Source organism: Phyllobates terribilis, unplaced genomic scaffold, assembly GCF_046119375.1.
Source record: "Phyllobates terribilis strain yellow unplaced genomic scaffold, ASM4611937v1 Scaffold_11__3_contigs__length_659146591, whole genome shotgun sequence".
NCBI classification, from domain to species: domain Eukaryota; kingdom Metazoa; phylum Chordata; class Amphibia; order Anura; family Dendrobatidae; genus Phyllobates; species Phyllobates terribilis.
In genome coordinates, this window is record NW_027362771.1 from 334,179,650 (window position 1) to 334,205,568 (window position 25,919).

The following is a 25,919-nucleotide window of genomic DNA, read 5'->3' on the forward strand; positions in this document are numbered from 1 at the left end:
TTTCGTAGTAATACCCTGGCTGAAATGATGGAGCCAGTGTCTCAGTGGACTGGGCAGCATGAATCTGCAGAGGGTGATGTTTTTCAGTGGTGGAAAACAAGCAATACAGCCTACACTAGGAACACTCTTTTTTCTGGAAAAAAAGGTGTTTTTTATTTTATTTTTTTATACACGTCTGACTAACTAGTAAAGGCATAGCCAACTAGTTTTCAGAAGTTGAATCAGTCTCCAGGCAAATCTCATGTAAAATCATGTGATAACTTGTTCATTGATGTACATAGTATTGCTCTGCCTTTTATTTTGTGTTTGTGCTATTTTGATTGTTGAGGTGCAGATAGCCAGAGGACCTGTCACCAGGCCAAAGGTACCTGGTGTTTTTTCCTCTTATTTTATCCCCACTGCTCCATAATTGATGCTTTTTTTTGTTTTTTTTTTTGTTTTTTTTTGCATTTCCTGAGATATGAGCCTTTTTTATTTGGTGCAAATTTCTATGATCTTTACAAGGGGGGTGGTGCTCGCTGGTTAATTACGCTGAGCAAAGACACGCCCTTAGAGAATCCTGTCAGTCACGCCCCTTTGGTAATGGCCTTAAAAATTAGCCCTAAATTAAAGGCCCATATTTCTGTACAATGGATTTAAAAAAATGGAATAGTTAAGGGAGTAGCAGGAATAAGATAAGAGCAAAAACTGGGTATGTGCATACGACGTCTTTTAAACTCAGGAGAACCCGCCGAGTTTTCCAAGAGGAAGATGCTTAAGGATATGGCGTTAGTTGTTTCCTAAGTACTTGCTTAATTGTTTTTGACCCTCAACTTTTTTTTTTTTAGCGCCTCTCCACTGTTTTTGGGGCGACAATTTTTACTTGTGTTTTCCAGTCATTTTTTTTCCTCCATTTAACAATGAAGAAACCACTATGAAAGCTCTCGAAAAGACATTTGGGCATCTTACCCGCATCTTTTGATCATTCCCATAAAGTATTGACCGTCTTCTGAGTGAACGACGCCTGAAGACTGGTCAGGTCGCTTCTTTTAGCTGCTTGGTGTATTAACCCGAAGAGGTTAAAAGATTCTCCAAAGCCTAAACATATGAACAGTAAAGGTATGATCACAAGTGGTGTGTTGTTGTGCTTTTTTTTTTTTTTTACTGCAGCCAAAACCTTCACTTCTGGCAGTAAAAATACAGCTATATGCAACATTTTTTTGCTGTGTTTTTCAGGCGGATTACATTTATTTATTTATTTATTATTATAGCGCCATTTATTCCATGGCGCTTTACATGTGATAGGGATATACATAGCAAAAACATTTACATAATCTTAACAAAACGAGTCAGTGACTGGTACAGGAGGAGCGAGGACCCTGCCCACGAGGGCTCACAGTCTACAAGGGATGGGTGAGGATACAGTAGGTGGGGGTAGAGGAGGTCATGCAGTAATGTGGTGGAGAGGTGGTTACTGCAGGTTGTAGGCTTGTCGGAAGAGGTAGGTCTTCAGATTTCTTTTGAAGGCTTCCATGGTAGGCGAGAGTAGGTAGATGTGTTGGGGTAGAGAGTTCCAGAGTAGGGGGGATGCACCGGAGAAATTTTGTATGCGATTGTGGGGAGGGGAGTAGAGAAGGAGATCTTGTGAGGATCGGAGGTTGCGTGTAGGTAAATACCGGGAGACTAGGTCACAGATGTATGGAGGAGACAGGTTGTGCATGGCTTTGTATGCCATGGTTACGGTTTTGAACTGGAGTCTCTGGGCAATGGGGAGCCAGTGAAGGGATTGACAGAGGGGAGAGGCCGGGGAATAGCAGGGGGACAGGTGGATTAGTCGAGCAGCAGAGTTTAGGATAGATTGGAGGGGCGCAAAAGTGTTGTAAGGGAGGCCACAGTTCAGGAGGTTGCAGTAGTCAAGGCGGGAGATGATGAGGGCATGCACTAGTGTTTTTGCAGAGTCTTTGCTGAGGAATGCACGGATCCAGGAGATGTTTTTGAGTTGGAGTCGGCAGGAAGTGGAAAGGGCTTGGATATGTGGTTTGAAGGAGAGATCAGAGTCCAGGGCGAGCTTGTGGGACTTGGGAGAGTGAACAGCCGTTGACGTTGATGGATAGGTCAGATGGGGGATATGAATGAGAGGGTGGAAAGATGATGAACTCTGTTTTATCCATGTTGAGTTTTAGAAATCTGGCAGAGAAGAAGGATGAAATGGCGGACAGACATTGTGGGATTTTGGTTAGTAGGGAGGAGATATCGGGTCCAGAGAGGTAGATCTGTGTGTCATCAGCATAGAGGTGATACTGAAAGCCGTGAGACTCTATGAGCTGTCCCAGGCCAAAGGTGTAGATGGAGAAGAGCAGAGGTTCTAGAACTGAACCTTGTGGGACACCGACAGATAGGGGGCGAGATGAGGAGATGAGGAGGTGGTGCGTGAGCGGGAAATGCTGAATGTCCTGTCTGTTAAGTATGAGGAGATTCAAGATAGGGCCAAGTCCGTGATGCCAAGAGATGAGAGAATCTGTAGTAAGAGGGAATGGTCCACTGTGTCGAAGGCAGATGACAGGTCCAGAAGGAGGAGGATGGAGTAGTGTCGCTTGGATTTGGTTAGTAGGTCGTTGGTGACTTTGGTCAGGGCTGTTTCAGTCGAGTGATGCGGTCGGAAGCCAGATTGTAGGCGGTCGAAGAGGGAACAGGTGGAGAGGTGGGTGGACAGTTCAAGGTGGACATGTTGTTCTAGTAGTTTTGAGGCTAAGGGGAGAAGTGATATGGGGCGCTAGCTAGTCAGAGAGGATGGGTCAAGGGAGGGCTTTTTGACGATGGATGTGATTGCGGCATGTTTGAAACATGAGGGGAAGACACCGGTTGTTAGTGACAGGTTGAAGAGGTGGGTTAGGGTTGGGATGAAGACTATGGTAAGGTTAGGGATGAGGTAGGATGGGATTGGGTGAGGTGTGATTTGGAGAGTAAAGAGGAGACTTGACCTTCTGTAATGGTGGAAAAGTGGGGTTTGGAGGAGGAAGGTTGAGTAGATATGAGGAGGGGTTGTGCGGACTTTAGGCAAAAGCTTTGTCTGATGGTGTCAATCTTCTGCTTAAAGAATGAGGCAAAGTCTTCGGCTGAGATGAGAGAAGAGGGAGGAGGTGCTGGGGGACGAAGGAGAGAATTGAAAGTGTTAAATAGCTGTTAAGGGTTGCGAGACAGGGAGGATATGAGAGATGAGAAGTTGGTTTGTTTTGCTGTAGTGAGTGCGGACTTGAAAATAGTGAGGGATTGTTTGAATGCGATGAAGTGCTCTATGGAGTGAGACCTTTTCCATCTCCGCTCCGCAACCCTGGAGGCCCATCGCCATCAGAAGGTAAGTATATGTATGTTTTTTTTTTTTAATTTTAATTTATTTTTTTTACAGGTTCTACGGTACCCGGGTCTGGAGGAGAGTCTTCTCTTCTCCAGACCCAGGTACCATCCGCTCATTGAAACGCATAATATCCACATGTGTACATGTAGACATGCGTCTCTTATGCGGTCCAATGCAAGTCAACGGCGGCGTTTTTGCCGCCATTCCGCTCAATTAATGGTTGTGCTGCGTTTTTTTCCACAATGATAATCCGCAGTGGAAATTTCCGCAGCATGTGCACAGCACATGCGGATTATCATTGGGAAACATGTCAGACAACTTAACAAGCGTTTTTAATGCATTTCCGCGGCAGAAATGCATTAAATCCGCATTGTGGGCACATAGCCTTATTGTTCCACTCCTGGTTTTGGCTTATAAATACTGAGCGTGCGAACGTTCCCTCAAGACCAGTTTCACATGTCAGTTTTTGGTGCCTGTGCTATCCAAATGTTTGTCCACAAAAAAAGTGAGGTGTCCTACTTTGATCCCTGTTGTGGATAAACTTTACCAATGCGAGTCACTGGCCCTGTTGAAAAAGTGGATAGCACACAGATGTCATTTGTGTGCTGTGTGTATTTTAATGTTCATTGGGTAGGAAAGGCTAAGAAATGTTTTCTCTTCACTCGAGAAAAACAGATCCAGTGTACTGGATTCAGACACACGTGAATCCTGCAAACTGAAAAAAAACACACAGAGCATGTTACCCATATGAGAAAAATGATGTATGACAGCGGCCTAAGGCTATGTGCACATGGCTTTTAAACTCTGGTGAACCCGCCAAGTTTTGTAGGCAGAAGACACTTCAAGGAAATGCTGGCAATGTCTTCCTGAAGCCTCTTTTGTTAGCTTCTTTCTGGCCACTATTTGTAGCGGCTTTGCTACAATTATTTTCTTTTTTTACGTGTATGTATAAAATGGTGAACGATTTTCAAGCCCAATATGCCTGAAGAGAATAATCAAGTTTATTTCTTTTTAATCTCTGTGTCTTTGGAAACCTGAAGCAGTTAAAGGGTTTGTTCACTACATTTTATTACGCCCCAATGTATTCTCCCGGGCACCCTAAGTGGTTTTGTAATTACCTCCCTATGCTGTTTCTGCCTGTGAGCGGCGCTATCACTGGCCGCTCACAGGCATCACGTGACCCCCGGCTGCAGCCGGCTCTGACATCCGCTGACGTCACGACAAATCCAGGCTGCAGCCGGGGGTCTCTCTCTTTCGCGTTCCACGGTGGCTGCTGGGTTGTAGGTGGGGTTATCCTGCACGTCATACCCAGCATCCACCGCACGCTCTGCCTCTCCCCATTCATTGGGAAAGCGCGCGGTGGATGCTGGGTGTAATGCGGGGGGGTAACCTCGTCCACAGTCCAGCATCCACCGCGGGGACCACGTCACTGATGTCATGCCTCACTTGATGTGACATGAGTGGCGGGTTACGTGATGCCTGTGAGCGGCCTGCGGTAGCACTGCTCACAGGCAGTATCTGCAGCACAAGGAAATTACAAAATCCCTCAGGGTCCGCGGGGGAATACATTGGGGAAAGGAGCGGGGGGGGGGGTAATACAAGGTTGTTCACAACTTCTTTAAATGAAGTACAAAAGACTGAGCATAATGCACTGCAAGTTGTTTTTACATTGCAATGCATATGTTCACCTAAAAAAGATGTCCTGTGTGCATACCATTAGACTGAATTCAGATGTCCTTGAAATGTGGTCCAAGTGTGAGCCACGATTTCTGATGTAACCCATTTATCTACTGACCAGAACTCCATATCCTCATACGCCTATACGAGGCTTTTGAATTTGTGTTATAAGACAAATGGTCCGTACTCAGACTGATACATGAAAGTCTGAAATTGGCATACCTTACCCCATTACGCTCCAGCGTTGCCTCTGCTTTTGCCTCATGCCCTTTGTTGACTTAGCTGTCGAGTTGATGTCCCGACTATAGCACATGATCAATCATTGGGCTCAGTGACACTTTTTACCCTATCCTTTTAATTTGTAGCTTATGGTTGGTGTTAACAGGTGTTTCTCTAATATATTCTGTTTTTCAGTTTTTGTTTTTTTAAATTAAGGGTCTTAACTAGTGATGCTCGAATGTGCTGCGGCTGCATGATTTGCGGCTGTTTGAAAATTGCAGCATTAATTACACTTATGAATACAGTCTAATATCTCCAAGACAATATTGAGGAAATCATGAAATATAGAAAAACACTGACCTAAGGGGATCTATTCCTTCAGTAGCCTTTTATTGGGAAATAGCTGTTATGTAAATCCCCAATATATTTTTATAGGGTCACCACAGGTAAAACCTGCTCTTTAAATAAGCCTTCCTATCCAGATGCATTACGGATAATCTTGTAATAAGTGTTCTGTATCTTTTGGCTTAGCTGCTCTCCCCAGTTTACTGCCTGTCTGCTCTGGGGGACTCTGGTCTGAACCTGGCTTTTCCCAATTAATAGCTAACAGGATATTAATAAAGTGTCCTTATAGAACTGAACAGTGACTATCCTGACAAGAGTTATAATTCTTACAGCTTAGCAGGAACTTAATCTGGTTTAAATACTTTTATATAAAAAGATTGCATCCTAGAAGTTTGTATCCAAAGTACATTTGTGAGATGCTACTAGCTGCGATCACTACTGTTTGGCTAATTATAACTAAGATGTTTTTATCTGCAGTGTCATCCTTGTGCCATCTGTGTGTCCATATTTTACATACTTGTGGCATCCATATTTATACATCAACATTTTTAAATGTACATGAACAAATGCAGTTTCCTAGGTTAATAATGGCAACATATCTGTAAAAGTAGATGCAATACGGATGAATGGGATCCTATTTTTTTTTTTTTTTTTGCACACCCATTGACTTGAATGGACATGTCTCATCCAGTATACACTACAGAATAGCTCATGCTGCTCTCATCTGAACAGCCCAATTAAATTACATTGGTCAATATGTGATCCTATTTTTATTCGGAAAATACAAATCTGTAAAATATGCTCGTCTGAACGAACATTTACACATGGCCGCTTTTGCTAGACTGCAATGGTGGCTGGTGTTGTAGACATTGAGCAGTAAACAATAAGATTAAAAATCACTCCGTTATTGAAAACTGAGAGTACATTTAATAGCAAATAAATTGCAAAGTTGCTTGTTTTTACAAGCACTTTAAAGAATTATTCACATGTCCTTTTACTGTTAATTTTTTTTTTTGTAAACCAGCCTTTGGAAAAATTATCCCCTAACTATTTGATAGGGGATAACTAGATGTTTCCTGGTGTCTGACTACTGGGATACCTATCAATCATGAGAATGGGGCTCTGGATACCTGGGAACAGTCTCTATCTTGAATGGAGATGAGGTGTGTGTATGCTTCAGCTCTGCTCCACTCTATCGATGGGATTCCTAGAGAAAGTTGAGTGATGTACTCTGCTTTTTCTGGCAGTTCCATTGACGATAAATGAAGTGAAGGCTGAGTATGCGCACCTATGCTCCATTCAAGAGTCACATTCATGGGTTTGCTTGAGGTCCTAGTGTGGTCAGACCCCCAGCAATCAGTGAGTTTTCCTCTTTACTACAGCATACCCCTCTAAAAGAAAAACCTGTGCCGGAGAATATCTAACATTTCCTAATAGTAGGAAAAAACAATCTGTTAGTTCAAAAGGGTAAATAAGACGTAACAAAAACATAGAAATATTTTTCATCTGCTAATTCGCCGACTTCTGTATCATCAATACTTTATCATGATTTTGGTAGTCATGAAACACCACAAATAAACATTATGAAGGACTATATCAGATGTCCATATATTGTGCACTTATCAGCAGGACTGTCCTAATGTCCACAGTTTTTTTCACTGTCCTTTTGTCTCTGTTATGCATGTACGTAAAGTTAAGTAAAAAAAAAAAAAAAAAAAATCTCATTCTGGTTTAGGCACAAAAAAAACGCTGAAAACTTGAAACCTGTGTTTTTGGTGAGTTTTTTTTCAGCTTTTTTTTTCTCCACCCATTACTTCCAATGGGTGAAAAAATGCTGAAAGTGACATGCTCTGTTCTGCAAAAAACATGCAAAGAACAAAATCCTGAGCAACAAAAAAAATGTGTGCATGAGATTTCTGGAATCTCATAGACTTTGCTGGTACTGCAAAACGCAGCTGAAAATTTGCATAAAAAAATGCTTCAAAAACCATGACGTGTGAACATAGCCTTACAGTTTCAGCAAAGTGAATGGGATTAAAGCTGCTTGCCCACTATGCGTTTTTCAAGCGTTTTTGCCGTGGAATTTCCGCAGCGAAAACGCTTAAACGCTTGGTAACACGTGCCCCATGGTCCCCAATGATAATCCGCATGTGCTGTGCACATGCTGCGGAAATTTCCGCTGCGGATTATCATTGCGGAAAAATGCGCAGCATGTCCATTAATTTTGCGGGCACGCAGCGTAATTGCCGCCATTGACTTGCATTGAAACGCATAATATCTGTGTCAGCACATGTGCACAAGCGGATATTATGCTATTCTATGTGCGGATGGTACCCGGGATTAGAGAAGAGGAGACTCTCATCCAGACCCGGGTACCATAGAACCTATTAAAAAAGAATACAAATGGTAAAAAATAAAGATTATACTTCTCTTCCGATGGCCCCCGGTATTTTCTCCGCTCCGTCTGGTCTGTTGCATGGGTCGCGGTGGTGTGAAAGGAACTGCCATGACGTCATTTAGTCATGTGACAGGTCACGCGACCGCTGACATCAGCGTGACCTGTCACATGACTAAATGACCACCGCGACCCATACAACAGACCTGACACATCGCTGAGGAGACTGGGGGTATTCAGAAGGTAAGTATAATCTTTATTTTTTATTTTTTACCATTCTTATTCTTTTTTTTTTTTAACTACAACTTGGTCACACTATATAAATCCATGCCGTTTGCATGGATTTATATAGTGTGACCAAGTTGTCAAGCACTTTTCCAAGTGATGCTAAAATCGCTTGGAAAGTGCTTGATAACCCGCATGCAAAAACGCTTGACAAACGCTTCTACCTGGCAGGAAAAACGCATGTAAAATCCGCATGCGTTTTTCCTGCCAGGGAGAAGCGGAAAAAATCTGCAGCATTTCTGCATCATGGGCGCTTAACCTTATAGAAATCTCATGCACACTGTGCTTTTTATATACTCGATGTAAACTGACCTTCGGTGCCTGTTTCAAATCTGCAACATATGTCAGTTTCTCTTGTGAGTACACTGAGTTTTCTGTGCAGGTTTTCCCCATAGACTCGCTTTAGATGCGGAAAATCCGCAGGTAAAAAACACGTGTATTGTGTTTGTGGCGAAAACGCATAAAAAATGCATGTAATCCGCACATGAGTGTATTTATAAAGTTTTGTTAAAACCAAGAACCAGGAAGTATCAAAAACTAAACAAGTTTATATAACCCCTTCACCACTTTAGTTTTTTGCGTTTTTACTTTTTGTTCCCCTTCTTTCCAGAGCCATAACTTTTTTTTATTTTTCCAGCAATATGGCCGTATGAGGACTTGTTTTTTGCGTTACAAGTTGTTCTTTTGAAAGACATTACCATATAGTGTACTGGAAATTGCAAAAAAAAGTGCAATTCCACAATTGTTTTTTTTTTTTTTTTTTTTTTTTTTTTACCATGTCCACTAAATGCTAAAATTGACCTGCCATTATGATTCTCCAGGTCATTACAAGTTCGTAGATACCAAACATGTATAGATCATTTTTTATTTATGAGGTGAAAAAAAAATCCAAAGCTTTTTTTTTTTTTCTTTTTTAACTTTTTATCTGCTTCAATAGTCTCCATAGGAGACTATTGAAGCTGCAATCTTCTGATCGCTTGTATTGCACATACCAGGGCTTCAAGAGGTTGTCCACTACTGATTGATGGGCTGTGGACAGGGTTTCGCTGCATGTCACAGCCCAGCATCCACCGCGCGCTTTACCAATGAATGCCCACCGTTTAAATCCATTGGGGCATTCTCCATAGTAGTAGACAACCCTGCTATGTGTAACAAAAAAAAGCGCTGCTCACAGCAGTTCGGCAGTGACAACCACAGGGTTCTCCTGCAGACCCCGAGTTTTCATGCCGACCCATCGGCACCCCGCGATCATGTCAAGGGAGTGCCGATAGGCGGAACTAATTACGCACTTACGGTGCAATCATATCAAAATGCCACTGTCAGAGATTACCAAAACAGAATAAAAACCCGTTTAAAAATTGGCTGCGCTGCTGGAAAGACTGGAAAGAAGTCTTTTGCTATGGCATTCTTTAATGTCCACTATCCATTTCAATGCTGTACTGGCATTTTTTTATCAACTTTAAAAAAAAAAAAAAACCTTGATAAAAATGCCAGTACGGCATTAAAATGCGTAGTAGAAATGAAAGAGCCTTTTAATGAATATTGTAGCAAGAGACTTCTTTCCAGCAGCACAGCCAATTTTTAAACTGTTTTTTATTCTATTTTGGAAACTTCTCTCTGGTGGATCCGTCGCCCAGCCATGGGGCAGCGGCAGCTGGCTATCTAAACCTTTATAGTGGTTGTGTGTTCCCACAAACCACCCAAGGTGAGCAAACCTATTGTTTTTACTGTCCCCTATATTAGGGTTTTATCCTATTGTGCGCTTCTCTCTTCACAGTTACTGTTTATTCAACTGTCAGAGATTGACATCAGCATTTAACATATTATCAGCCGCGGGTGGATCGCGATACCATCCGCGGCTGTCAGGGGCGCATGTCAGCTGATGAAATCAGCTGTCATGTGCCTGAAAAGGTGCGGGCTCATCACTAAAGCCTGCACTAAAAAGGGGGAGGTGACCTGTGACATAAAGGGGTTAAAGCTTAAGACATCGAAAAGACAAAAAAGCAGTGTCAAAAACATGATAAAAATGCATGTTAAACAAATGCACACAAAAATGAAATGCAATGAAAAACCACAAGTAACCTAAGGCTATGTGCCCACGTTGCATTTATGCAGCAGAAAATTTCTGCTGCATAAATGCAAGTCCTCTCCCGGAAAAACGCATGCGGAATTCCGCGCGCGTTTATCACGCGTTTTCCACATGCGGAATTGCCTTGCGTTTTTTATGCATTGGACAAAGGCAATTCCGCTTGCGGAAACGCAAAATTAAATGACATGCTGCGGATTTTTGAACGCGGCATAAACGCTGCGGAAAAATCCGCAGCATGTGCATAGAAGTTGCGGAATCCCATTGGGGACCATGGGGTGCGGATATACATGCGTTTTTCAAGCGTTTACGCTGCGGAAATTCCACAGCATATACGCTTGAAAAATGCTACGTGGGCACACAGCCTAATAGGTGCAGAAATTCGACAGCGTCAAATACTCACAAATAGCTCATCGTGGGAACGTAGCCTTAGGGTATGTTCAGACGTGGCGTAATTGCAGTGTTTTTGCTGTGTATTTTATACACTGCGTTTGATGTTTAAAATATGCAGCGTTTTACAGTACCTTTTAATAATTGCAAAGGATCTGTAAAAAAAAAAAAAAGAGAGACTGGTGTCTGTATTTTTTTTTTAATGCATCCTATTAGTTTATTGGGTTAATAATTGGATCTGTAAAGTTGATCAGACTGGGTTGATGCTGCTCTTGTCTAAAAACGTTCACGTGAACTACCCCACTGACTTGCATTGGTCCATGTGCTATATATAAACTATCAGTTTTGCATATGGACAGTCCATAAAATTATAAGAGTATGAATACATGACATCATTTAGATGCTGACGAACCCACCAAGTTTTTCAAGGATACGCCGGCGGTCTTTTGCGTCTTCTCTGGCGCTATTTTCACTATTTAATTTATTTATATGTAAGTATAAAATTAATGACTGGCTTGAAGACTAGTCGGATCCCTTCTTTTAACCGTATTGCGGCTTTGGAAGCTTGAAGACATTAAAAGAAGCTCAAAAGACGGAGTGTATGCATAGCAGGTCGTTTTCACACTGCAGTGCTTACGTTCATTCTTTTTTACCACTTACGGTATTTAGTGCTTTTTCAGGTGGTTTACAGAGTGTATATGCCTGAAAAAGACATTGTGTGCATATACCCTAATGCATTTGTTTGAAAGAGCCCTCCAGCTACCAGGCAACAAAACCTCTCAGTATGTGGGCCTGTAGATAAAGGAGTTGTTGTGCAATTTCTTTTAATCAGTGAAGTATGAGAGGCAGACATGTGCAAAATGTCAAAGGTGCTGGGAGATGTGCCATAGAGATATGTTATTGTTTATTGTGGTTTCCTGTACTAAAAACTCCCTCAATATGAGTTGTTGTGATACAGAACCATCTGACTGAAGCTGGAGGAAACAAACACATTTTTAGTGTCTGTCCCAGCTAACAAGCTCATAATTGTTACATAGTTTCTTATTGGAATTCTGGGACATTCGCAGAAGCCACTGAATGGTAAAGTTTGTTGTCTCACTGGTAACCCTATTTACAATCTGCATGTTATCACTTACTACACGCATGTTATTATTCATAACATATGTCGTGTGGATGGGAGAAATTCATCCAATCTGTTGTTCAATGTGTGAACTTTCTCCATGTGTTATCAAGGCTGTGTACATAAATTATAGTTATTCCCTTCTGAGAGGTTTATGGCATATCCACAGGATAGTAGAAAGATTCTTCACTGGTATTTGGGCTTCAGTGTGGATATTAAGTCTTCAGCGTGTCACATTATTCAGAATATTTTCAAAAGGAAATTGACCTTTTATATTGCAGGACCCTGAGTTCTGTATCAAAGTCTGCATGAATTTTGAAACAGATTTTGAAACAAAAAGTAAGTCAGTTTACTGGCCAATTGTGTTCACTATCTGAAATAATTCCCTGGCTGGAATGTGTCAGAATAGCACTTGAAGCTGTTACAATCAAAAGGGAATCCAATGTCCAACTAGGGAAATTGTATATTAAATTTGTATCTTTTAGGGCTCGCTCACACTGCCTTATAAATCGGACGAGTACAATGCAAGAAAACCTCGCATTGCACTCTGACCAATGTTAATAAATAAGTCAGTGCTCATCTGTGAGTTTTTTTTTCTCAGCTCGGATTCAACTGAGAAAAAAAAATCGCAATTAGATGCAAGAATCAGATGGCGTGAATGGGTGCGTGAAAAAAAATTGCATGGCACACGGACTATGCGTGTGCCATCCGTTTGTTTTTTTTTATGCACGCATCTCAAAGGAAACCCAATATTTCATCGGCCAAGTAAATTCACAGCCCGAACTGTCAGAATAGAATAAATATATACATAGAATAGAGAGAAATATGTCAGTGAGATATATAATCAGTGGTTTGCATGCGTAGTTTACTGTACATGTGTTTAGCAAATAAATTAGTTAAAAAATGACATGAGTCCCCCTTATTTTTAACAACCAGCTAAGGGAAAGCCAACAGCTGTGAGATGTTCTTATTAGTCTGAGAAGGGGCCAATAACCATGGACCTTCCTAGCCTATTAATATCAGCCCCCAGCTGTCTACTTGGCCTCTACTGGTTATTAAAAAGGGGGGACCCTAAAAAATAAGACTTGGTGTCCCCCCTATTTTTAATAACCAGCAAAGGCTAAACAGACAGCTGTGGGCTGATATTAATAGGCTGGGAAGGGCTATTGATATTGTACCCTTCCCAGCCTGATAGGAGCAGTCCTCAGTTACCCCATAAATGGTCCATCCATTAGATGCGATAATACCTGCGCTTAGCCTTGGCTCTTCCCTATTGCCCTGGTGCGTTGGCAATCGGGGTAATGGTTTTGGGGTTGTCAGTTGCGTAATGTCTGCTCACATCAAGCCTAGCGGTTAGTAATGGAGAGGTGTCTATCAGACACCCCATTACTAACCCCGTAGTCAAAAGAAAGAAACACACACACGAAAGTCCTTTATTTGTAAAAGCACTCCCAGACAATTGCCCTCTTTTACCCATTCATTACCATAAAAAATCCACACGGTCCACCAAAGTCCATATGGAGGTCTGACAGTAAGGTTAGGTAAGGTAAGTTCAGCGGCTGTGAACTGCGAAAACTTTACTGACGTCACCGCTCATCACAGCAGCCGGGTTCTTGTGCTACGCAGCGTTAGAACCGGCAGTGGCTGCAGCTCTAATCTATGGAGCTGCGTTCTTTGAATGGGGCTCCATAGACTGGACGAAGAAGATTGCGATCATCGTGGGACCTTCATATGGACTTCATATGGACTTTGGCGGACCCTGTGGATTATTTTTTTATGGTAATAAATAGGTAAAAGAGGGTAATTGTCAGGTTTTCTTTCTTTTAACTACGAGCTTAGTAATGGGGGTGTCTGATAAACACCTCTCCATTGCTATTCCTTGGGCTTGATGTCAGCTGACATTACACAGCTGGTTATTTAAAAATAAAAGGATCCCACACCATTTTTTTAATTATTTTATTTATTCCTAAAAAGCTGCAGTTTATCTATCTCTGTATATAAGATTGCTTTATTAGTTAGAAAACTAGCTTTAAGTTGCATATAGATACTGTATGTAAAAGATAATGTTAAAAATGCATTGCATATGGATGCAAGTTGAGAAAAATCGCATTGTACTCGCTTGACACTCGTCCTACTTTTCTGGATCAACATCGGACTGTTTTTTTTTTTTTTTAAATACGCTATACCCTAGTGTGACTCCAGCCTAAATTTCATATTGGTCAGCTAAGATGTTAAGTGTATGATTTAAGATACTCACAAAAAGTTAGGGATATTTGGCTTTCGAGTGAAATTTCAGGATGATTCTAAAATGAACTGTAACCTTTTCAGTTGAACTTAATGTGACCTTTAAACCTTTGAATACACATGCCCAACTGTTCAATGTTTCAGTACTTTTTGGACTACTTGCTGTTCTCCAACAAGTAGCTTTATGGCAAAATTCACAACTGGTGTTTGATCCATGAATTGGCCAATAAATTTCAGGGTTCAATTAGAATTGGTATTTAAACAGTCCTTCTCATCATGCTGTTCACATTTTGACATCATGAGACCAAGATGACACCTAACAATTAATCAACAGTACCTCGTCATTGCGAGGCTTCAAGCTGGATGTTCTCAGACTGAAGTGGCCACTTAGCTTAGAGAGTCAGATTGTCATCAGCATGGTGCAACAGAGATAGAGAGAGAGACCGGAAGAGTCATAGAAAGGCAGAGAAGTGGACATCCTTTGTCCACATCCCACACTGATGTCCGCTTCATTGTGAATAATGCTTCTCAGAACCAGTTGATGAATGCCACACAATGCCAGGCACATTTAAGGGAGGTGAGAGGCACCCAAGTGTCATGTCAGACCGTTCTAAACCGTTAACAGCCGCATGGTCTGCGTGCCAGACCACCTGCAAGGGTACCTGACCACACCACTAGACACAGGCGTCATCATCTTGCATGGGCCAGGGAGCATCTATGGTGGACAAGGGACCAGTGGGCGTCAGTGCTGTTCACTGATGAAAACCAATTCACGCTGAGTAGAAATTATGGCCGCCAACGATGTTGAAGAGCGCTATGTATCAGCCACTGTTGTCACCAGATGACCCTTTGGTCGTGTTACAGTGTGGGCAGGTGTGTCTAGTCAATATAGAACTGCCCTACACTTTGTGAGTGGTACAGTAACAAGCCCCTACTACTTAAATAACATCGTTAATCCAGTCATTGTGCCTCTGCATGAACAACACAGGCCTAATTTCATCTTCATGGACGACAATGCTACAGCTCATCGAGGTCGCATCATTAGGGAATGGCTTCTAGAGACTGGGGTACCTCATATGGCGTGGCCTGCACCTTCTCTAGACCTGAATCCCATATAAAACCTATGGAATCGCTGTGCAGAGGCTCATAATTCTGTACCCCAGAACCTCATTGACCTGTGGGATGTCATGCCTCATCAGACAATAACTCTACTTGTGAACAGCAGGAGATGTCGTTGTCAAGCTGTACTTGATTCTTAAGGCCACATGACAAGTTATTGAGACATTTGACATTTTTTGTTGGGGTATACCCACCACTGTTGTTGGCTTTTGTTTTAATAAATTGTTTGAGATGAGGAAATCACCATTGCATGCTTCTACTTAAATGCTCACTTTCATGATTAAATATCACTGTCGTGTGAACTTTTTACATGTTCCATAAATTCAGCCCGAAAGCCAAATATCCCTAACTATTTGTAAGTAGTTTATGATAAACTTTTAATTGTAATCATAAAGATGCAAGTTTTAATCTTCAATTTCCCTAGCTGGTCATTTGATTCCCCTTTTATTTATTAAACATGCTGATTTTGTTGCATCACAATTCATAGCAGAAAATTGTGTGCTTGTCAATGTGCCCTAAATATTCCTAATATTAATTCTGACTTGCCAGGCCCAGTGGTGACACCAAACTCTACGAATGACATTCTTATTTTAAATGTCAAAGTTTATTGTATTCCCTAGAATACTTCTCCTATTTGCATATTCCATATATTTCCTCAGGCAACATAATGGCGGTGAGCAGGTTTTATGGGAGAGGCAGAGCAAAATAATCCCTTTGACTGTTAGACTCTTGTTATTTCTCAATTATTTCAGCTCAGTCTTCAAATGTACAACAAGATGAAGTAATTATTAGGGTAGGATTCATATAAGAGGCCTGCGGATATATGCAGTAAGGTTACGTCCATATGGGAAATGTTAGCTGCAGAAATTCTGCAACAAAGTCATAGCAACTTTATTCTCAATAAATTGTATGGATATCACAGGTGTTTCTGTTAACAAATGCAGATATACTACTGACTGCTTTCTTTTTTATTGCAAAGGATGAAAACCTCAGTGAATATCCTCAACATAACAGTATGCAGATGTCTAATCCGCAGCCTGTGTCAATTTACACACTGTCTATTCTCTGCAGTTTGTGGATAACATTTTATGAATTCTGGTATTGTAATACGCTGCTGATTTTCTTTAAAGGGAACCTGTCACCAGAAATAATGCTTTTAACTTGCAGATATGGGGTTAATCTGCAGGTTAACACCATTATTACGCTGCCTGCCACCTGCACGCAGCCGTATGCAGCGGGGAGAAAATGAACTTTATTCTTCCCACCAGCATTCAGTTTCAGTCTTGGGGGTGGTGCTGGCCACCCCTCTGGGAACACAGAGCTGCCGCTGTAACAACCGCGCCCCCTGACTGACAATGACACTGGCACTGCATTACAGCTGCTGTCAGCTAGAGCCTCCCCCTTTAATACTCAGATTATCTGACTTGTAAGCTAGCCCTTTTTATAGAGTTTTATAAGCTTTTAATAAAAAGACGTACCATAATTGCATGGAGTCTAAAATACACCAAATTTACTAATGACTGACAGCAAACGATTGAAACATTCAAATTAAAGGGGTTATCCAATCTTAAACTACAAGTGTGAAGTCACTCGCTGACTGCAGACTTGTGAACCCTCACATCGTGCGCGCTGTGAGGATTCTCCGGTGGCAGCGCTGGGAACGGAAGTTAAGACTGAAATCCAATGAGACGGTTTCCGACTTGGCTCAATACACTTAAATTGTGCGAGGCTGCGCCTATCTAGTCAGAATGTGGTCGAGGATATGCATGTATTGCATATTTGCAATCACATGACCTCCAACTCCCTATGTCTGCACCACAGTATCCTCACAACGCACAGTGCGCACGATGTAAAGATTCACAAGTCTGCTGTCACAGAGTGACTACAGACTTGTAGAGTAAGAAAGGTCAACCCATTTAATGATAATTGTGAATAATATGCCCATTGGCCCTAATGAAAAAAGATTGGCGTTTTCTGCAGCAGTCTTGATGAAGAGTACACTGGAGTAAGATCTACCAACTTTGTTAATGGGCATGAGCATCTTAATAAATTTGGCACATCTTTCAGCTACAATGTGGTATCACAAGAAATGTAGTCTATTTGGAGACTACATTTTGGTACATTTCTTAAAAAGTTTAATTTTTGTGTCATAAATGATGACGTATTAGCTGTTCGCGCTTGGACATGCTCCCTGACTGCTAAGCTTCACCCTCTTTTCAAAAAATTGACACAGCTGACTTGGACAAGAGTAAAGATACAAAGTCTCCAAATTTTTTGATCTAGCACACAGAAAACTATCTTTTTTTTTTTTTTTTTTTCTCATCCTCATATGGAAAAAATATTGGCCTTATACAATGAAGGGGCGATACTTAAATAGGATCATCCCTAGCAAGTGCATTGAAGTAAAGCCTGTGCCCTTCCTCTGTTCCTTCTAGATATGTAAAAAATATCCTCAACCACTATTGAAATTCTCTGTCCATGTGTATTTTTTTGGATGTCTAGAAGCATAGATTATAGTATTTGGTTGTGTTTCTGCTAAGTTTTAGTACTCTTCTACAACCACCCAGGTTCAGTCCCTGGCTTATAACCTTGCATCTAATCTTTAAGACAAATGGAAAAGTCTCCTTCTGTCATCTTATTGATGATATGGGTTCTTTGGCAACTAGGGGCCTAGCAACTGTCCCTAGATCTGTCATTTTTGCAGTCCTATTAAGTCCTTTGTCAGATTTAATGTTGAAATATAGTGCAATATAAGTGTTTTGTTTATTTTAGTAAAAACCAGTGTGTGCATATTCACACAGCAAACTGAACTGTAACATATTGCTGTTATGTATCTTATACAGTGAATGCATAAAGAGAAGAAAAAAACTTCAAAATTGCTGTAAAAAGTAATCAAAAAGCTGTAGCTAATTATCCCTAAAATTAAAGCAATTATGTTTAGATTTTTATATGCAATTTTCAGTGCAGTATAATTGACAGGTCATCTTTATTTTTTAGTCAGTACAATACCTGCTGTATCAAATTTGTAAGGATTGTGTTTTACGATTGCACAAAAAAAACTAATAATTTAGTGTTGCCATATTAAAATTTTTTTTTTTTTCAGAAATCAATCTTGCATCAGAAAATAAGAAACTTTGTAATAAATCTTAGAGAAATGTGCTGCTTTCTCCTCTAGGACTGATATTTGTTTCTTAATAATCTCAATTCATGAACCTGTCACCATGAAAATACAGTCCAATCAGCTCTGGTCAGTGGCCATGGACTACCGACATTGCCACTGGACTAGTGTCTTATGAAACTTTTTGAACATCTCTCTGGTTTACATATAAAATGTATTGAGAAAGTGTTATTTGTGTACGCATTTTTCTTATTATACTTAAAAGAAACGTGGCATCCAGAAAATGCATTCTAAGTTGCAGGCACCATGTCATAGAGCAGGGGGAGCTGAGTATATTGATATATAGTTTTGTGGTTAAAGATTCTGAAAACCTGTATTTTATTTATTTAAACTTCTGCTTTCTATGATTTTCCTTCCAGTGTGTGATCCGTACAGTGATTGACAGCTATATTTTTTTCTTCTTATACAGACAAAAGTGTCAGTCACTATTAGGACCGCCCACTGGACCGAAAATCTCAGAAACAGCAGATATTCGGTCAGTATTTTTTCTCAGGCGTGGGAGCCAAAACCAGGTGAGGAACAATCAGAGCAAAGGTATAATAGAAACAAGTCACCAATTCTGCATTTATCACCCACTCCTGGTTTTGGCTCCCACTCCTGAGAAAAAATACTGACCAAATACTGTTAGTGGGAACTTGGCCTTATACTGAATCTTTTCTCTCAAAATCAATCTGCTCGACTCCAACCTGAAAATTGTGCCTGCAGATTGGACTGAATTTTCACAGTGCCTGCAGATTGGACTGCATTTCACAGTTCCCTTTAAATCTGTCTTCAGTGAATACAGACTTTCACATACAGAGCTCTATGGAGAGGGGAGGGAGGATGTAGAGGCAGACACAGACATGCGACATACTGCTTCAAGTTCTCATGACCCAACAATTACACTTTAAAATAACAAAGATCTTATGCAGAAAGATATCCCGGCACAGAAGAGTGTAATTTGACACTGAAAAATACAAATTCAATGGCTTTGTTGAGTTTAACTTTCTGCCCCATAATGTCATGTTTAAGAGTGGGAGTGTAAAGTAATGCTCCTAGGATGGAGTAAGCTAGTGCCCGGGTGGCGAGCATTTTTATTGGTATATGGTCTCCCATGCTGGTATTTGTGCTCCCCAATCCTATTCCCCCATCCTGTTATGTGCTGCCCTCACCCTCAATCCTGGTATGCATGGCACCCCTCACCCTCAATTCCGGTATGCATGGCACCCCTCACCCTCAATCCTGGTATGCATGGCACCCCTCACCCTCAATTCCGGTATGCATGGCACCCCTCACCCTCAATCCTGGTATGCATGGCACCCCTCACCCTCAATCCTGGTATGCATGGCACCCCTCACCCTCAATCCTGGTATGCATGGCACCCCTCACCCTCAATCCTGGTATGCATGGCACCCCTCACCCTCAATCCTGGTATGCATGGCACCCCTCACCCTCAATCCTGGTATGCATGGCACCACTCACCCTCAATCCTTTTATGCATGGCACCCCTCACCCTCAATCCTGGTATGCATGGCACCCCTCACCCTCAATCCTGGTATGCATGGCACCCCTCACCCTCCATCCTGGTATGCATGGCACCCCTCACCCTCCATCCTGGTATGCATGGCACCCCTCACCCTCAATCCTGGTATGCATGGCACCCCTCACCCTCAATCCTGGTATGCATGGCACCCCTCACCCTCAATCCTGGTATGCATGGCACCCCTCACCCTCAATCCTGGTACCCATGGCACCCCTCACCCTCAATCCTGGTACCCATGGCACCCCTCACCCTTAATTCTGGTATCCATGGCACCCCTCTCCCCCAATCCTGGTTTTCATGGCACCCCTCACCCTCAATCCTGGTATGCATGGCACCCCTCACCCTCAATCCTGGTATGCATGGCACCCCTCACCCTCAATCCTGGTATGCATGGCACCCCTCACCCTCAATCCTGGTATGCATGGCACCCCTCACCCTCAATCCTGGTATGCATGGCACCCCTCACCCTCAATCCTGGTATGCATGGCACACCTCACCCTCAATCCTGATACCCATGGCACCCCTCACCCTCAATTCTGGTACCCATGGCACCCCTCACCCTCAATTCTGGTATCCATGGCACCCCTCACCCTCAATTCTGGTATCCATGGCACCCCTCACCCTCAATCCTGGTTTTCATGGCACCCCTCACCCTCAATCCTGGTATGCATGGTACCCCTCATCCCTATCCTGGTATGCATGGCCCCTCATCCGAATCCTGGTATGCATGCCCCCCCCCAGATCCCTATCCTGGTATGCATGGTACCCCTCATCCCCTAATCCTGGTAGGCGTGGTACCCCTCATCCCCTAATCCTGGTAGGCGTGGTACCCCTCATCCCCCCCAATCCTGGTATGCGTGGTACCCCTCATCCCCCCCCCCAATCCTGGTATGCGTGGTACCCCTCATCCCCCCCCCCCCAATCCTGGTATGCGTGGTACCCCTCACCCCCCCCAATCCTGGTATGCGTGGTACCCCTCATCCCCCCAATCCTGGTATGCGTGGTACCCCTCACCCCCCCCCAATCCTGGTATGCGTGGTACCCCTCATCCCCCCAATCCTGGTATGTGTGGTACCCCTCATCCCCCCCCCCCATCCTGGTATGCGTGGTACCCCTCACCCCCCCCCCCCCAATCCTGGTATGCGTGGTACCCCTCATTCCCCCCCCTAATCCTGGTATGCGTGGTACCCCTCATTCCCCCCCCTAATCCTGGTATGCGTGGTACCCCTCATCCCTTTAACGCTGCACACATACAAAAAAATTAAACACTTATACTCACCTTTCTTCCCTGTGCTCCAGCGCTGCTGTGTCCTGTTCTGCCGGAGGCCAGGGGAGGAGTGCGGCGCCGGAGCACCGCGCTGTCCGGCGCCATTTTACTGAAGACACACTGTAAATGGGTCTTCAGTAAAATGGCGCCAGATATCGCTACGCGCACGCGCCGATTACGCCGCCTTCACTCCGCCCAGAAGAGAGACGCCGCGGAAACGTTCCTCCTGGTCAGGTAAGTATGGCGCTGGAGATCGCAGTATGCGTTCAGTGTCTACTCATACTGTGATCTCTGGCGCCATACACTCCTCTTACATTTAACGGTTCCATGCGTTCTTCTGTCTGGAGCCAGACTGCGCGTCGCGCATGCGCAGTCTATAGAGGCTTGGACGATTATATTATAGATATAATATTAAATGGGAGTATACTCAGGACTACAGAACAGGAGTAGGACTTGGGTATTCTGGTTACAAGTAAGGTGAGCAGCAGTACTCAATGTCAAGCTGCTGCTGCAAAATCAAACAAGATTTTAGGTTGTATAAAAATAGAGAGAAAATCCTGTGATCCTAACATATTGTTAACCCCTCTATAAATCACTTGTAAGGCCACATCTAGAATAAGGGATTCAGTTTTGGGCTCCACATTTTAAAAAGGATATTCATAAGTTAGTCAGTTCAAAGTCAGCAACTAGATAATTACAAGGGATGGAAGGCATCTCATATGAAGAGAGGTTGGAAAAGTTGGGCTTGTTTAGCTTAGAAAAAAGACATCTCAGAGGAGATCTTTTATATGTGTAAATACTTGTGTGGTCAATGCAAAGGACTAGCACATGACTTATTCTTTCCAAAGACCATACTAAGGACCAGGGGCACTCATTACGGGTGGAAGAAATGCGATTCCTGCAGCTAAATAGGAAACGATTCTTTATAGTTAGATAAGTGGAATGCTCGACCACAAGAGGTAGTAATGGCCATTTTCACTATAATATGTAGTAAAATGAATGGTGTCATTCAAAAATACAACTAATCCTGCAAAAAACAAGTTCTAAAGCGTGTATGTGGACAGACGTGAAGTTATGGCTTTTGTAAGAAGGGGAGGAAAAAACGAAAAAGCAAAAATGGAAATTGGCCATGTCGGGAATGGATTAGAACTCGATTTTCTGTATTGTAGCACAATGTATTCAGTTTTCCATGCTTAACCATACATGTACTGGAAGCTATATAGTTCAATAACACAGTTTGAAACCTAAAAATCGGTTTAGAAGATTGTTCAGAATAGATATAAGGGATCCAGATCCAGCTATCAGACTGGTTGATGGTAACCCATTGTGGGATCTTCTATGTACTGTGTAACGTCTAAACTTTTCAATGAAAACCTATCACAACATTTTTTTTTATTTAACTCAAATTATATGTATTATGAAAAATGACAGTGATGGACGTAGACTGCTTCCTTTACATGCCACAGATTGCCATACATTTTTGCGATCATTGGAGTTGTGCCCATATGATAACCATAGGGCTGCTGCTGTGACAGATAGGTGAAGTCTTGCTGTAACCAATAGATTTAAAGATGGCTTTGATGTCGTCTATTTAACCCCTAAGATTCAACAGCCAATAGAGTGCCTGACTCGTTAATTTTTATTTTTTGTTTTGTTTTAATTTCCTGGTGTGGACAAACCTTTTTAGGGTATAACTATATTATAATTTTTTTATGACTTAAATGGGATTTCCAGGCTTCGAGGCTCTTTAATTTTGGATTTGAGGGATGCAACACCTGGTACCCCCGTTAATGAACTGTGTTGAGTTCCAGCAGTGGCTATAATCGCCCGATATAAAGTGCACAAAGCAGAAAAGCACAGCTCCATTACCTGTGTATTAGTAATTCTCAAGTTCTTCAGCTCAGCCCCAATTCACTTTATTAGGAGCTGCGTTGCATTAACTGACAACAGCCACTACTCAGTGAATGGAGCTATGGTGTTTGGCTTCATCCAGTTAACATACAGCCGCCTACAGAGTTGGAAATAACTGATCAGTATGGGTGACAATCTGATATTCATGACTTGTCATAATGATAGGTCATTGATAAAGTGACTCTGGAGGAACACTTTAATAAAAACAATTTATTAGAAGTGATCAAAAAGATTTGTTGATCCATTGCCAAGCATAGACCTTCTAACCTCCCTTCTACCTGCCAGTATCCCCAGTGCTTCTTAATAGGCTCAGTGCAATGCTATGATTCATACTGCAATGATGACGTTACATCAGGCCTACAAATCGTCAGAGGTCGGGGATTCAGACAGGAAGAAGGAAGTAGGCAGGGCTCTTGTTGGTGGCCATGGACTACCGACATTGCCACTGGACAAGTGTCTTATGAAACTTTTTGAACATCTCTCTGGTTTACATTTAAAATGTATTGAGAAAGTGTTATTTGTGTACGCATTTTTCTTATTATACTTAAAAGAAATGTGGCTTCCAGAAAATGCATTCTAAGCAGCAGGCACCATGTCATAGAGCAGGAGGAGCTCAGTAGATTCATACAGTGGGGAAAAAAAGTATTTGATACACTGCCGATTTTGCAAGTTCTCCCACCTACAAAGAATGGAGAGGTCTGTAATTTTTATCGTAGGTAGGGTAAGTGCACACACGTTGTGTGCTTTCTGCACCAAATCTGCTGATAACTTTTCTCTGGCAGGACATTAGCTGCGTCAAAAATGCACGTACTTTGCTGCGTATTTTTGACCACCCATTACTTCCTATGGGTGAAAAACGCAGCAAAATATGTGACAAAATACGCATTTTTCTGCTGAAAAAGCACTGAAAGAAGTGACATGTCACTTCTTTCAGCATTTTTCTAATCACTGAAAATACGCAGCACACAAAAAAGTAACATGTGGGAACAGTGAATTCTGGTTTCTCATACATTTTGCTTGTACTACTAGACGCAGCTGAAAATTTACATAAAAATCTGCTGCAAATACGCAGCAAAACACAACGTGTGTGCACTTACCCGTACACTTCAACTTTGAGAGACAGAATCTAAAAATAAAAACTAGAAAATCACATTGTATGATTTTTAAATAATTAAATTGTATTTTATTCCATGAAATAAGTATTTGACCACCTACCAACCAGCAAGAATTCTGGCTTTAACAGACCTGTTAGTTTTTCTTAAAGATGCCCTCCTATTCTTCACTCATTACCTGTATAAAAGACATCTATCCACACAATCACACTCCAACCTGTCCACCATGACCAAGACCAAAGAGCTGTCTAAGGATACAAAGTACAAAATTGTAGCTCTTCACAAGGCTGGGATGGGCTACAGGACAATAGGCAAACAGCTTGGTAAGAAGGCAACAACTGTTGGCACAAATAAAATGGAAGAAACAGAAGATGACTGTCAATCTTCCTCGGTTTAGGGTTCCATGCAAGATTTCACCTCGCGGGGTAAGGATGATTCTGAGAGGTCAGGAATCGGCCCAAAACTACACAGGAGAACCTGGTCAATGACCTACAGAGAGCTGGGACCACAGTCTCAAACATTACCATTAGTAACACACTACGCCGTCATGGATTAAAATCCTGCAGGACACGCAAGGTCCCCTGCTCACGCCAGAACATATCCAGGCCTGTTTGAAGTTCGCTAATGACCATCTAGATGATCCAGAGACGGCATGGGAGATCGCCGTGTTTGGAGGAAGAAGGATGGGTACAACCCCAAGAACACCGCCCCAACCATGAAGCGCAGTGGGGAAAACATTATACTTCGAGCGTGGTTTTCTGCAAAGGGGTCAGGACTATGGCACAGTATTGAAGAGAGGAAGGATGGGGTCATGTATCACAGAGATTTTGGCCAACAACCTCCTTCCCTCAGTAAGAGCATTGAAGATGGATTGTGGCTGGGTCTTCTAGCATGACAATGACAAAAAACACACAGCCAGGGCAACTAAGGAGGGGCTCCGTAAGAAGCATTTCAAGGTCCTTTAGTGAACTTGCCAGTCTCAAGACCTGAACCCAATAGAAAATCTTTGAAGGGAGCTTAAGCTCAATGTTGCCCAGCAACCGTCCCGAAACCTGAAAGTTCTGGAGAAGATCTGTATGGAGGAGTGGACCAAAATCCCTGCTGCAGTGTGTGTATACTTGGTCTAGAACAGGGGTCCTCAAACTACGGCCCGCGGGCCACATGCGGCCCGCGGAGGACTTTTATCCGGCCCGCCGGGCTATGGGCGGAGGAGAAGGGAGCGGTGTCAGCTCCCGCCCTTCTCCCCCGCTTGCTCAGGGCCCCGGCAGGCGGATACTTACCTCTCCCCGTGCCTCCGCAGATCCGCTGTCTTCCTGCTCTGCGCTTCCTGTGACGTCTTAGGTCAGAGGGCGCGGTAACGTCTTTACACCGCGCCCTCCCGAGTGCCATCACAGGCAGCTTAGAGCGGGACGACGCCGCCGCGACGCTGGAGTCCAGACCAGAGTAGAGCAGCGGCAGCAAGTGAGAAGTGAGGTGAGTATTTGATTTTTTTTTTTTAATGTATGGAGGCATAGGTCATTATATGGGGGGGGAGGGGTGACATCCTGCATGGGGCATGATATGGGGGGGGTGACATGCTGCATGGGGCATGATATGGGGGGGGTGACATGCTGCATGTGGCATTATATGGGGGGGTGACATGCTGCATGGGGCATTATATGGGGGGGTGACATGCTGCATGGGGCATTATAAAGACAGGGGGGTGACATGCTGCA

The 25,919-nt window shown here is 42.7% G+C and overlaps 1 protein-coding gene across 4 annotated transcripts in view; it reads left to right on the forward strand.

The window, feature by feature from the left end:
* The window catches only part of VPS13C (vacuolar protein sorting 13 homolog C), a 328,945-nt gene that overhangs the window by 2,533 nt on the left and 300,493 nt on the right, over window positions 1-25,919 (forward strand). The window lies entirely within an intron of this gene.